Source organism: Rhinoderma darwinii, chromosome 1 (assembly GCF_050947455.1).
Source record: "Rhinoderma darwinii isolate aRhiDar2 chromosome 1, aRhiDar2.hap1, whole genome shotgun sequence".
Lineage (NCBI taxonomy): Eukaryota > Metazoa > Chordata > Amphibia > Anura > Rhinodermatidae > Rhinoderma > Rhinoderma darwinii.
Window position 1 is genome coordinate 43,121,779 of NC_134687.1, and position 14,624 is coordinate 43,136,402.

A 14,624-nucleotide genomic window follows, 5' to 3' on the forward strand; every position below is an offset into this window, starting at 1 on the left:
TCATAACTGATAACTTCAAGATAATACTGAATATTAAACGACTTCCCACAAGAGGAAACCTAACGTCTTATATTTACATACAAAAAAAGAAAAACAAAATAAATTACAATGAAGGTAAAGAATGAAAATATTATAAATGCAGCCGACTACAAACCGTCCTCCTTCCTGCAGCAGCGACAAAAACCATTTCACTTCTAGCAACACACAGCTGATTGTCCTTCCGGTAGTTGAACACCAGATGGCGCTGTGATGTCCATATTCTAATATTGCTCTGTCTCTATAGCTGAGCCATCAGCCACTCCTCCTGTAGAGTTCTACTGGAGACACGTAGCCCAGCAGCCAATAGGAGCGCCGTCTACAGGATCTCTGACGTCATGGCAGACAGGGCCAGCGGCCGTCTGTTCTCGGATCAGGAGCGCTTTGCACATGGTGAGCGGAATGATTGACATTCGGGATCTCTAGGGTAAACAATGAAGACCACCGAGGTGAGGAGCCCCCGTTCCGGCCGCTGACGAGGTGATCCCGGATCGTTGTGACGATGTCTCTTGTTCGGGATTGTTGAGGGCGCGTGTGGACAAGGGCAGGGGACGGTGATCACATCCTATCCGGCGCGTGCTTGGTTAATGCGGCCGTGTGCAGGAGAATGGGGGCGGGTTTGCCGCTCTGAATCGACGTGAAAACCCCGAGGAGGAGATCAATGCTCTGCAGAATGGTCTGTGATAATGTTCTCATGACACCCTGTGTATATAAAGGATCGGGACTATGGGGCCTATAGCCAGGAAGGGGTTAATGCATTGTGTGGCTTATAGCGGTGCTCGTCAAGGCAATCGTTGTCATGGTGCTCGGTGCTGAAATGGTTAACCGTGTACTTTACTAACTTCTGAGTGCTCTTTGCATGTTTGGGGCTCATCACAATAGGTTTTTGTTGGCAATGTGTTGGTTTTGTTTAAAGTCCTGTCCACATGGAGCAGTTTTTGTTCTTTTTATCAATATTGTTGTAAGATACGGATTCTACATTTCCTATCAAATTTTAGGAATGCGCACAAATAATTTTGTATCTGTTGATCTTTTGCTGTGATCAATGTGACCCTATACAAAGATCAATGTAAACTAGTAGCTGTATGTGGTGGGCTCAGGCAACCGTGTGTATGTATGTGTGTGTATGTATGTATATGTGTGTATATATATATGTGTGATAGAGAGAGATATCTATGTATATATCATTGAGGGAGGTTCCCTTCTCAGGACCCCCCCCCCCCTTTACAAGCTAAATGGGAGAACCACTAAGTAAAGGTGGCTCCCGCTTTGGCAGAATTGGCTCATCCATGTATATATGGCTGCCTATTCATTGGACAGGGCGTCGTGCCGTATATAATGTCTGATGCAGTGGAAATGTGTGTCAGGACAAAACTTTTTGCAGAAAGGATTCTCTTAAAGAAAAAAAAAACTCCTTTAAAGGGTTAAACCCACCTTAGACATGTATATGCCGTAAATGTCTGATAGATGCGGGGCCCAGCGCCGATTTCCAGAACGGGGTTCACACGATTACTGTCCCACCTGGACAGGCGGAGAACGAGTGGCGAAGTGGCCGCACATTGCAGCCATGGTGCCCGAGGAGGCCTAACAAGTGTCGGAGACCTTTTAGAAGGCTGAAATGTCTTCATAGCCTCAGTGGTGCAGTCTCAGGCTTTGGCCTGTGTCGTATCACAACATAGAATAGAAGTGTGAGAGAGAACTTTTTGTAGGTATTATAAAGGGCCTGTGGGGGGATGATTTCTATTGGAGAAGTAAATATGGAGTAGTTTGATTCAGTTTCATGATAAATAAGTGGAGCAAAAATAAAATGACGGCCTACTTTATACACCGTGCAGATCAGAGTATACCCTGCGGATACATGGCCGTAATAGTCACTGTTATATCACCAAGTCACTGACAGACCGGCGTGTGAGGGAATGTGCAGGGTTGGATGGTGTTTCTATATATATATGGAGTGACTGCAGCAGATGTGATAGATATATATATGTGTGTGTGTGTGTGTGTGTGTGTATATATCTATTACTATCCCTCCACAGGTGCGTGATCATACACTTTATTATTTACCTGTAACTATTTTTTAACGACATGACTATTATTACAGCCAGTATATGATTCCTTAGGGAATTACAACTATTGTGCGTTTTAGGAACAATTTCGGATGCATTTTTCATGGTAGCGCCAAACCAGTATTACAGGGACAAGTCTGAATATACGATATCTCAAATGTATGAACAATCCATATCCAGCAACGATAGATAAAGCTTTTATTGTTGCTGGTTGTGCTTATTGTTACTATTGCTTTAAATTGTTAAGCGTCAAATAATAATCTGCGTGTGTAAACAGGGCTCTACTGGTTTGTACTTTTTCCAGTAGTAAATTTTCACTCGCCTTCGTGTACTTTCATCTGGTGCAGGGGCATACATAGACAGGAGGGGACCCCGTAGCATAGATTAGCCCGCCATAGGTTTTACACGTGCCAATTAGAGCGTTCACTTGAATGCTCATTCCCGCTGATTGTCCTGCGTAAACAGGGCAATGATCAGCCAATGAACGAGCAAACGCCGGATCATCTGCTGATTGTATCGCTTATGCTGCACCAAATATCATCGTAATCGGCAGCGCATCACCCTGTTTAAACATGGCAACGTGCTGCCAACATGATGGTAATGTATGGAGACGAAAGATCGTAGTAACAACTGCTGGTCCCCACACATTACTGATCATAGCTCCTTGTGAAAGGAACAAACGAGCGCCAATCGACCAGCTGTCTCATTGATCGGCGCTCATTTACACGGCCCATGTTCAGCCATATAAGAGGACCCTTAGTTTCCCCCTCCATGTCCTTTCCATTACCCTTAGGCCAATTCCCTACCCCATTATTTTCCATCAATACACTGGAGAGGGGAGTCCTCACAGGGTCTCCCCATTTATTAGCAAAGGGCATGGACCAACTAGTATTAAGCCCCATAGCAGCCGCATTGTCCACCTCTATGGTATGTATGCCCTTGATCTCTTGCCAGGAAGAGACCTGTATCAATGAGACTTTTTTTTCCTAAACTTTTGTTAATATTTGGAATAAAATTGAATTAATAAGGCTGGGGGCAGTCGTTGTACGCCGGTTGCCGCGCTGCTTGGCCCCTTATCTAATCTGAATACAGCGTTGAGCTGAGCAGCTTTATCACATACAGACTGCTTGCTGGAGGTTCACAGCCAGGAGGTGAGGGCAGAGAATGGGCGAGGAGCTTGGCAGTATCCAAACCACATTTTCTCTAGGTCTCATTTGCAAAGTAATCACATTTTGGTAAAAACATTCTTACATAAGAGCCTTTAAGAAAAGCAGATCTTTGTAACTTAATTTTCGTAAAATATTTTATATTTAAAAAAACAATAAGGGGGAATCCAACATCTCATTGGTTGTGATAAGCAACACATTTATTTCTCCGTAAATTTTTGTGCTTATTGAAGGATACATTGTCTTCTTTTCAATAATTGTGGCGTGACATTTAGTACCATGCGGGCATCAACATACCGGGTACATCGGCCTATTCATAAATGATGACTTTGTAACATTTTGTAAAATAGATGAAATATTTGTTTTTGCTATACCTATAATTTCAACAGAGCTGATTTGTTTTTAGATAATATTTTCATTATTAAAGATTTTCCATTTGATATATATATATATATATATATATATATATATATATATATATATATATATATATATATCCTATGAGGTATCAGTTTGTCCTTTTTAAAGTGAATCTATAGTTGAAATTGAGCTTTCATGCTATAATTATTTTTTATTTTTTTACGTTTTCCTCTGAGCTGACAATTCCTGCTTTATAGAGATAGTAAATAAAATAACAGGTACTTGGGCGCTGCAGGATATAGGTAAGGCTTCGTTCACATCTGCGCCAGGGTCACGTTCCGTCTGAGCCTACAATTGGAACGGGACCGTGACACAAACGGAATGGTGATGGAAACGGAAACCTTTTGGTTTGTGTCAGTCAGGGTCCCATTTCGACAGAAAGCTCAGACGGAACGTCCGAACTGGACCATGGCGCAGATGTGAACGAGGCCTAACAGTGGGATAGTAATTCGTTGTTTATCCACCAGATTTAACCCTATATACGGATTACACTGTTATTTTGTTTCCATTCTAGAATTGTTTTGTAGTGATGACTTGTCCGTTTTTGTATACACTGGGGGCAGGGTCAGTAATCTCATTATTATCCGAGGATAGGAATACAATGGAAGGTAACACCTCTGTTATAAAGCTGGAGGAGATTACACAAAATCGCACCATTGTAAGAACGGCATCCAAAGTCACAATAGTATGCGTGGTGCAAGTCAACTGGGGGCTCCATCCAGATGACCCCATTACAATATCCACCAAAAAAGTAATAGAATGCACTCACGTCTTGATGCAAAAAAGTAGAATAGCTTTAATCCGGTCGTGCAGCGTTTCAACTCAACAGTTTTTCTCGAGCACAGGAAGAGGAGGACCATTGGCTGTAAGTGATGAGGACAGATCAGCTTCTCCTCCAACCTCTGCACATGACACAGAGCATGCCCACAACACTTCCATCAAAGCCAACACGTCATTTTATGATTTTGTTATCTTATGTCCATGTTCGTACTGTAAAGCAGCTCAGTCAAGATGGCTGCCCCATAATCATGGCAAGAAAATAGAATAAAAAATGTAAATACAGAAAATAAAAACATAAAAAAATATGTATAGTTCAGTATGGATTTTTGATGCTTAATCTTATTAATTACAATTGATAGAACATAATTAATCTACGTATTTGGTTGCTTGCAGTTCATTGATGTTTTACCAATGGTCGTGGTGTTAACTGCTTTGTGGCTTTTTCATAGACTTTAAATTTTTGGGGGTGGTGAGTGCACCTTTAAGACAGAAAAACAGATTGTGACCCTGGGTAGTCAGCAGGTACAATACATATAGTCAATAGAAGGAATGCCTGCAGGCAGACAGAACCCTTTTTCCTGACCACCCAAATTGTTAAACAGGCATTCCTTCTATTGACTGTGAGTGCACCTTTAACTCTACAAGTTTCACTAGAAGAAAAAGGGAATACAAACCGGCGCAACCATAGGGCATTACTAAAATAGATGATGTGGTGATAAATATGCTCACCTGGTGATGTCTTGCTCACGGCACCCCTCAAGATGTTAGACTTTGAATTTGTAGTTAATCGCCAGAGAACTTTAAGCCACGGGTTGTACCGGAAACCAAAAACTTAGACCGTTTATTAGTAGGATAGTGGGATTGTGAGAATAACACCTCGGTGTCGGTAAAAAACTCAAAAATCAACCCTTGAAGCGATGCTGGTCCCTTAGAACGTAATTCACTGTTGGTTCCTGTGTCGTAGTGAAGAAGCAGACACTGTGTAGGTCAAACAGTCTTTTAATAGATACAGGCGACGCGTTTCGGAGCCGAACCAGCTCCTTCCTCAGGCAGTATCGGAAAATAAAGGAAGAGTAAAAAGCAGTACATGTATTTATGCTTAAAAAAAAAAAAAGGGAAACAAATGGTCAAAAGCAAAGGTCAAAGGGCACCTGTCACATAAAACATAAAATAATGTACAAAACAAATGCGGTAGTGGAAAAATAAGGGTGATGACAGTATGTTCTAGTCACAGAAACGTTATAGTGGTACCTATAATAATATCAGGGGATTTGGTAAAGTCATTCTGAAAAACAAAGAAATGCCGTTCCTTCAGCACAGTTGGTGAGCGGACCTGCTGGATAACGGTTACGTAACAAATAAATTTGGGTCTGGAGAAATGGATTGGGGTATGAACAGGGAGGGGAATGTAGAGAGGGAAGAAGGGGTGTATTTCTTAGTACGAGCCGCTAAATACGATCTAACATCTAAACGGCTGGAGTATCTAGTGAATGCGCCGGAACTGCGCGCTCATTGGTTGAAAGTAAAGCGTTTTTGAAATCGCTATAAACACAAGGCTGGTAACAATAATAGAAATTACAATAGTAACAACAGTGGTGGTGCCAGCAATACGTAGTGTGAATATATAGGTATATATTAATACACACATATATCTCACTCGCTTAATCAAGTTCATGTTGGAGGTAATTACCATATCGTTCATTGGATGTTCGTAGTGGTTTACAAAGAAACGCAATATTAGAGTATTGTTTCGGAAATTGCATGGAGACCGGTGGGGATTAGGGTATTCAACCTGTTTATCCAATATACCTCGCGTCGGCAAAGAGTTTCAAACCTGTTGGCTTGAGAGGCATCTATATAGTCGATGGGTATTATTTGGTAACATTTGAAATCTCCCCCATGTGTTACAGTGCAATGTTTTGGGAATGCTGTGTCCACAGTTTTTTCTTGCAGTTTGAACGGTGTTGGTTTAGGCGACAATGTAACGGTTGGGTGGTGCGTACAACGTATTGGGCTCCGCAAATGCAACTAATTAAATAGCTAACAAATTGTGATTGGCAAGTCAGCCTATGTTTGAGTGTGAATATTTCACCCGTGTTGTTACTAGTGAAGGATTTGCGCCTGTGTTGGATGCTAGAGCAACAGAGGCAACGTGTTTTCTCACAGCGGAAGCTCCCCAAAGTTGATATGGGTTTGGTTTTTTTGTTGTTGTTGCCCAATGTTTGACTCGGCGGGGGGCCAGTAAACTCTTAAGGGTTTGAGCTCTACGGTAGGTACAAATTGGTTTATTTTGTAGGAGAGGTTTTTAGAAAGGGTCATGAGTTAATTGAACCTTTCTATTCTCTGCACGCATGACAATTCAGAGCTAGTTATCCATGACCCTCCATGGGCTGTTCCAGAACCCTCCCCATCGGTCCCCCCTCCCCACGCCCTTTTACTATTGATCACACCTCAGCAGGAGCTATTGCCTCAGTACCATTTCTCACCCCTGCGGCCCCTTTTTTAGGGACAACCATAACCACCGTCTTCCAGTATACAAAACAATGAAAAGTTATTTTCCTCCATTGAATCTCAACAACCCCAAAAAAAGAAAAATGCCTTAGAGGATGCTGAGGAGGCAAAAAGAAAAAGAGAACAGCAGTAAGCTCAACCACCATTAGCGATCCACCCATACACCTTTTTAACCTCTCCAACTACAAACTTAACCCTTCCAAACTATCCATTTTGAAAAAAGGACTTCTTTTCTGCCCCACATCAGGACCAAATGGGTTTGATCTTTTCCTGGATCTCCACCGATTCACTAGAGAACTTACCCGAGCTAGACACTTCCAAATCTCTAATACTAAAATGAAACCTCCTCCCAAACCTGACAACTCAGAAATTGGAATTGCAAATGATGGATATACACACACTGAGCTCAGGGTACCGTCAAAATTCTATCCAATTGAAAGCCAAGGCCACGTCATAGCCACGTATCACGATCTAGTAGCTAATGAATTTAAACTAGTGGAAAAATGCCTTTACAAATACAAGGACAACCTTAATCTAAAAGAAAAAGAAGCTATAAAATCCCTGAAAGATAACAAAGACCTCATTATCAGAGCAGCCGACAAGGGAGGGGGAATAGTAATCCAAAGCATAGAAGAATACGAACAAGAGGCCTTTAATATCCTTTCCGACTCAGACTACTATACCCAGTTACCCTCTGACCCCACCCGTGATATTGCCAAAAATCTTAACCTAATCATTAATAAGGCTTTCAAAGAATCTCTAAGTAACAAACACGAAAGGAATAACCTACTATCAAAAAATCCAAGCATTCCATTATTTTACCATTTACCTAAAATACACACAAACCTTGACCAATCCACCAGGGAGACCCGTCATTTCAGGTATTTATTCTCCAACTTGCCATCTATCTCATTGTTTACATTCTTCTTCAAAATTATGTACAAGAACTACCCAGTTACTTAAGACTCCACACAACAGATTTCAGAATTGCTAAATATTCCATGGTCCAATGATCTCTTACTATTTACCCTAGACGTTACAGCTTTATATAGCAATATACAGCACGATTTGGGTCTAGACAGCCTCATGACCATCCTGGAGAGGGACAATACCAAAAAGAAAGAACAAATCTCCTTCATCCTTCAAGGGATGGACTTTATTTAAAAAAATAATGTTTTTACTTTTAAAAATGTGGTTTTCCGCTAACAAAAAGGAACAGCCATGGACACGAGGGTGGCACCGAGCTATGCTAATCTCTTTATGGGCATATTTGAAGACTCCCATATTTGGAATAATTCCAATTTTAAACCCCATATATTATTTTATCGAAGATATATAGATGATCTGTTTTTTATTTGGCGAGGAGACGTGCGTTCAGGTACCAATTTTACTACTACATTAAACACAAAAACTTGGGGCCTAACCTTTACGAGCAATATTAATTTGAATGAAATAGACTTTCTTGATCTTACAATCACCCATACGCTTTCCCAAATCACCCACACCTTTTTAAAAAAAATAGATACAAATAGTTATTTGGACTTTTCAAGTGGACGTTATATAAAAATTGCTTCAAAATATCCCCTACAGCCAATACAAACGAGTACGTAAAAACTGTACCCGAGACAATGATTTCAACCAACAAGCTATCATTTTACAGGAAAGATTCAAGCAAAAGGGACCCAAATCACCTCCTCACTGATGCATATCAGAGAACTAAAAAATTATAACAAACAGGCTGTTTAGCATCAAAGAAATCATCATCCACAGGTGATTTTAATTCAAAAACTCAATTTCATCATTACATACAACAAAAAATGTGGAAAAATGAGAGAGATTCTAACCAAACATTGGCATGTATTAACGCTTGACCCTTTTTAAAAAACTCTCCTACAAAATAAACCAATTTGTACCTACCGTAGAGCTCAAACCCATAAGAGTTTACTGCCCCCAGCCGGGTCAAACATTGGGCAACAATAACAACAACAAAAACAAACCCATATCAACTTTGGGGAGCTTCCGCTGTGAGAAAACACGTTGCCTCTGTTGCTCTAGCATCCAACACAGGTGCAAATCCTTCACTAGTAACAACACGGGTGAAATATTCACACTCAAACATAGGCTGACTTGCCAATCACAATTTGTTAGCTATTTAATTAGTTGCATTTGCGGAGCCCAATACGTTGGACGCACCACCCAACCATTACATTGTCGCCTAAACCAACACCGTTCAAACTGCAAGAAAAAACTGTGGACACAGCATTCCCAAAACATTGCACTGTAACACATGGGGGAGATATCAAATAATACCCATCGACTATATAGATGCCTCTCAAGCCAACAGGTTTGAAACTCTTTGCCGACGCGAGGTATATTGGATAAACAGGTGGAATACCCTAATCCCCACCGGTCTCCATGCAATTTCCGAAACAATACTCTAATATTGCGTTTCTTTGTAAACCACTACGAACATCCAATGAACGATATGCTAATTACCCCCAACATGAACTTGATGAAGCGAGTGAGATATATGTGTGTATTAATATATACCTATATATTCACGCTACGTATTGCTGGCACCACCACTGTTGTTACTATTGTAATTTCTATTATTGTTACCAGCCTTGTGTTTATAGCGATTTCAAAAACGCTTTACTTTCAACCAATGAGCGCACAGTTCCGGCGCATTCACTAGATACTCCAGCCGTTTAGATGTTAGATCGTATCTAGCGGCTCGTACTAAGAAATACTCCCCTCTCTACATTTCCCTCCCTGTTCATACCCCAGTCCATTTCTCCTGACCCAAATTTATTTGTTACGTAACCCTGTTATCCAGCAGGTCCGCTCACCAACTGTGCCGAAGGAACGGCATTTCTTTGTTCTTCAGAATGACTTTACAGAATCCCCTGATATTATTATAGGTACCACTATAACGTTTCTGTGACTAGAACATACTGTCATCGCCCTAATTTTTCCGCTACCTCATTTATTTTGTACGTTATTTTATGTGACAGGTGCCCTTTGACCTTTTGCTTTTGACAATTTGTTTTCCCAGTTTTTTTTAAGCATAAATACATGTACTGCTTTTTACTCTTCCTTTATTTTCTGATCCTGCCTGAGGAAGGAGCCAGTTCGGCTCCGAAACGCGTCACCTGTATCTATTAAAGACAATTTGACCTACACAGTATCTGCTTCTTCACTATGCGACACTAGGAACCAACAGTGAATGTCCTCTGGTTGCATAATTTATTCTGGTACACCAGTAGGAAACACTCCGCTGTCAGTGTCAGCCACGCACTCTAGAGGGAAGGCAGAAACTGTAAAAAAAAGTGCAATTATAATATCCTACAACGATATCTTTTGGTGAATTCGTTGTATAAAGCAAAACATTTTTTATTCAGACAAAAAGTTACAAAAATCCTATTCATTTTGTAGAAGAAAAAAAAATCCTTCCTGTAAACGCAAAATAATAACAAAAAAATTACAATCTTTAATGACGATTTTAATAAAACATCACAAATTGTGTGCAACAGGAAGATAAGATTTACTTTTACAACAGGTAAAACCTAGAAATGAATGATAAAAGTAAACCGAACATAAATTTGCCATCCGAGTTTGTCAGTCTGCAGGATTTATTTCATGTTTCAGAAGTCCTCCAGAGAACACTGGTAATTTCCTGCTGAACTCTTCTTTCTTTGTCTTGTAAATGAATGAGTGGGCGGAGATTAGCAAATAGGGTGGGGCTTATCAATCTGTATGTCCTACTGCAGACAGGGCAGAGGGGTAGACTCCTTTTGTAGACAGTTGTCTTACATCCAGACACAGGATTGTGAGACGGAAGAGGGGGAAAAATGGCACACATAGAAAAAATAAATTATATTTATTTTTCTCCACTTTATTTTCAATATGATCAATGGAGATTATATGATTAATTGCTGTTTTGTTTTGTTTTTTTTTTGTACATTTTCTATGTGTAGTAATCTTTTAGGGACCAAGCCAGTTTTGGTAACCTTTTTTAAATATATTTTTAAGACTATGTAGCTACCTGAGACACTGTGTCTTTTCAGGGTGAATGGTACATTTTATGGCTTCATTTTCGGGAGCATATATGGTAGTGTTTAATTCATGATATTTTTATAATAGAGGTATACATAAAAAATGCAATTCTACCATTTTTTTTTCTTTTATGGCATTAACCGTTCATGGTAATAGTATAAAATGATTTTACAGGTCATTATGAGTACAGCTAAATTGAATATGCCCAACAATATTTTTTATTTACTTTTACTTAATAAAAATCTAATATTTATTTTTTTTTAAATCCGTTTGTTGTAATTTTTTTCTAAGTGCCGTTTTTTTTTAAAGTTTTTTTAACATTCCCATTTGTCCCAATAGGGGACTTTTTATTCTTATTTTTTTTCAATATGTATTAGATTTGTTTATCATATTCCATTAATGTCTGTGCATGTAAAATGTTAAGTCATCAGTAAGGGAATAGCTAAAGGTTCTTTTTAGACGGCTCAATGCTGGCCGTGAAAGTAAGCGCCAATCGACGATACAGCACATTAGTTCACATGGAGCATTTGTTCTTAACCCCTTAATGACCAGCCTATTTTTGGCCTTCATGACCAAGCCATTTTTTACGTTTTTCCATCGTCTCATTCAAAGAGCTATAGCCTTTTAATTTTTGCGTCGACATAGCTGTATAAGGTCCTGTTTTTTGCGGGACAAGTTGTAATTTTTAATAGCACCATTTTGGGGTACATAGAATTTAGTGATTTAACGTTTAACTTTTTTTGGGGGGGGGGGGGTAGAAAAAAGCCTACAATTTCGCCACACTTTTTTGCATCCTAAATTCACGTTTACCGTGTGGTATAAATAACACTAACTTTATTCAGCGGGTTGTTGCGATTGCAACGATACCAAATTTGTATAGATTTAGTATGTTTTACTACTTTTACACAGCGCTTTTTTTCTTTCTTTTTTTTTTTCTTTTTGCGGGACGACTTGTAGTTTTTATTAGTACCATTTTGGAGTAGATGCGACTTTTTGATCACTTTTTATCACATTTTTTTTTAAGGCTGGATTCAAAGAAAACAGCAATTTTTGCATGTTTTTTAATTTTATTTTTTACGACGTTCACCGTTCGGGTTAAATGATGTAATAACTATAGTTGGGGTTGTTACGGACGCGGCGATACCAAATATGTGTAACTTTTTTTACTTTATTTTGTTTGTTAATAATAATAATAATAAAGCAGTTTGTAAGGGGGAAAAGTGGGTTTTTCCATTTATTTTTTTTAAACTTTTTTACTAGTCCCACTAGGGGACTTCACTATGCGATTATCCGATCGCATTTATAATACACTGCAATACTTCTGTATTGCAGTGTATTATGCCTGTCCGTGTAAAACGGACAGGCATCTGCTAGGTCATATCAGAGGCATGATCTAGCAGGCATTCACGACAGGCAGACCTGGGGGCCTTTATTAGGCCCCCGGGTGCCATCGGAGACACAGACACTCGGTGATCTTATCGCCGGGTGTCAGTGGGATGAGAGGGAGCTCCCTCCCTCTCTCCAAAACCACTCAGATGCGGTGCACGCTATTCAGCACCGTATCTGAAGGGTTAAATGGGTGAGATCGATACTAATATCGATCTCACCCGGCAGAGCAGGGACGCCCTCAGCTACCTCTGGTAGCTAAGAGCAGGGAGATTTGACAGCTCCCTGCTCTGTTTACTTATTCCGATGCAGCGACGTAAAAAGTCTATTGCATCGGAATAAGGCCCGTTAGTGACCAACGTAAAAACACTATGGGGCGGTCACTAACGGGTTAATCTCTGGGTACGATAGAAGTTACAATGATCGACCTTATGCATGTGCAACATTTTGACAGAAAATCTCCCTGTTTACACTGGACGATGTCCTGCCAACTAGCGACCCGTTTTTTTGGTTCGCATAAAAGATGCCGATAAACGAGCATTTGCTTGTTCATTGGCTGATCTTCACTCTGATCTTCACTCTGATCTTCACACTAGTTATCATAGTGCCTATTAGATTAGTAAGGAGGTAGGGAATTAATAAACTAGTGACAGATCCTCTTTTAAAAAAAACGTTACTCTTATCTACATTGCAGCGCCGATCTGCTGCAATAGGAGATAGGGGTTGCAAAATCTGGTGACAGAGCCTCTTTAATGATTATGTAAAAAATTTTTTTTAGAAATCTAAAAGGAGTATTCGATCATATAATTGAGTCTGTTAGACTTCAAGCATTATAATTGTATATCCAGAATGACAAATTTTGCCTTTTAATTTGAGGAATCTTATCAAAAACTGTAGAAGGCATCTGTTCAACAGGAGTGACTAATGCATTTAAAATCACAAATCGAGCATTCGTAGGGGTTTAAGAGGCTCTGTCACCACGTTATAAGTGGCCTATATTGTACATCATGTGATCGGCGCTGTAATGTAGATTACAGCAGTGTTTTTTTATTTAGAAAAACGATAATTTTTGACGGAGTTATGACCTATATTAGCTTTATTCTAATGAGTTTCTTAATGAACAACTGGGCTTGTTTTACTTTTTGGCCAAGTGGGCGTTGTACAGAGGAGTGTATGACGCTGACCAATCAGTGATCAATCAGCGTCATACACTTCTTCCCATTCATTTACACTGCAGATAGGGATATAGCTATATCGCTATGTGCTGCCACATAAACACACTATAACGCTACTGCAGTGTCCTGACAATGAATATACATTACCTCCAGCCAGGACGGGATGTGTATTCATAATCCTGACACTTCGCTAACACAATCCCGACACTACAGCACAGGAAGCGTAATCTCGTTTGAAATGACAGTTTACGGCGTAATCTCGCAAGATTACGTTTACTGTGCTGTAGTGTCGGGATTGTGTTAGCGAAGTGTCAGGATTCTGAATACACTTCACGTCCTGGCTGGAGGTAATGTATATTCACTGTCAGGACACTTCAGTAATGTTAGTGTTTGTGTATGTGGCTGCACATAAAGATATAGCTATATCGCTATGTGCTGTGTAAATGAATGGAGAGAAGTGTATGACGCTGGTTGGTCACTGATTGGTCAGCGTCATACACTCCTCTGTACAACGCCCACTTGGCCATATAGTAAAACACGCCCAGTTGTTCATTGAGAAACTCATTAGCATAAAGCTAAAATAGGTCATAACTCCGTCAAAAATAATCGTTTTTCTAAATAAAAAACACTGCTGTAATCTACATAACAGCGCCGATCACATCATGTACAATATAGGCCACTTATAACGTGGTGACAGAGCCTCTTTAGCTGTGCAAAAAGCAGTGGGTTGGTAAATGGAGATAAGTGGCGATACATGACATTGTAGCATTGTGGAGAGCTTTGTATACTAGCAGGAGAGCGCAGAGGCGTTAGACTAAAGATCCGATTACATGGCCCAATATGGGCCGTGAAAACAAGCGCCGATCAAAGAGGCAGCTTCTTGATCGGTGGTCGTTTGCACTTTTCACAAGGAGCAACGATCAGTAATGTATAGGGACGAGTGATAGTTACAACAATCGCTCGTCCCCATATATTTCCAGCATGTCTGCAGCACATCTCCGTTTACACAGGGAGATGTGCTGCCGACA

The 14,624-nt window shown here is 40.0% G+C and overlaps 1 protein-coding gene across 5 annotated transcripts in view; it reads left to right on the forward strand.

Annotated features, from left to right (window-relative positions):
* Window positions 1-257: 257 nt before the first annotated feature.
* The window catches only part of ZNF518B (zinc finger protein 518B), a 45,616-nt gene continuing 31,249 nt past the window's right edge, over window positions 258-14,624 (forward strand). Inside the window, exon 1 of one of the 5 annotated variants that reach the window (XR_012882450.1) lies at window positions 258-516. The gene's annotated coding sequence lies outside the window, so the exon portion shown is untranslated. The other 4 variants (XM_075858146.1, XM_075858162.1, XM_075858153.1 and 1 more) reach the window with 4 other exon arrangements.